We start from the raw sequence: 620 nt of genomic DNA, 5'->3' as shown, positions 1-620 counted from the left end.
CAGCACCTCTTTGTGTGACTAAATGTTTTGTATTTAGGTTGCTCTTGATAATGGACTTTTGGTTGATAATCCCGGGTTAGTTAACCCAAGTTACCAAGTGTTGAAACACTCCTCAGAACCTATTCATCCAAGCATATCCTTAATACATAAACACCACAGGCATTTGTCTCAGAAGTTCAAACCATTGGTGCCTAGCTTATTTTCTCAATTTTTTTGCTTTTTGGTTGCCTTTTTCCGTGGCTTTTTCTTTTCCTTTTTCTTTCTTTTTCATGGCCAAAGACATTTATTCATCAAGATCCATAGACAATTTTTACTTCTACATAAAAAATGATAATTCTACACTCTAATTTTAGTGATGTGACTAAACAATCAAGCATGCATACCACCACTTAATTCTACTTGATTTGTCACTAATTTAACCAAGTTACTTTTGTTCAAGCTTTTCTTTTAATTTTGGAAACAGAACAAGCATGGCAGGCACTTGTTTAAGAAGGTGAAGTTATATCCAAACATCTAAGCATTCACTTTATTCAAAGCAAAAAAAAAAAACTACACATTCCAGAAAGAGTCAACATTTACAGTTTAAACCAGAACACGCATGCTTTTGTTTAACCTTTTTA

The sequence above is a fragment of the Arachis ipaensis genome, chromosome B04, assembly GCF_000816755.2.
Source record: "Arachis ipaensis cultivar K30076 chromosome B04, Araip1.1, whole genome shotgun sequence".
Taxonomy (NCBI): Eukaryota; Viridiplantae; Streptophyta; class Magnoliopsida; order Fabales; family Fabaceae; genus Arachis; species Arachis ipaensis.
Note: the sequence above shows the minus strand (reverse complement) of the source record.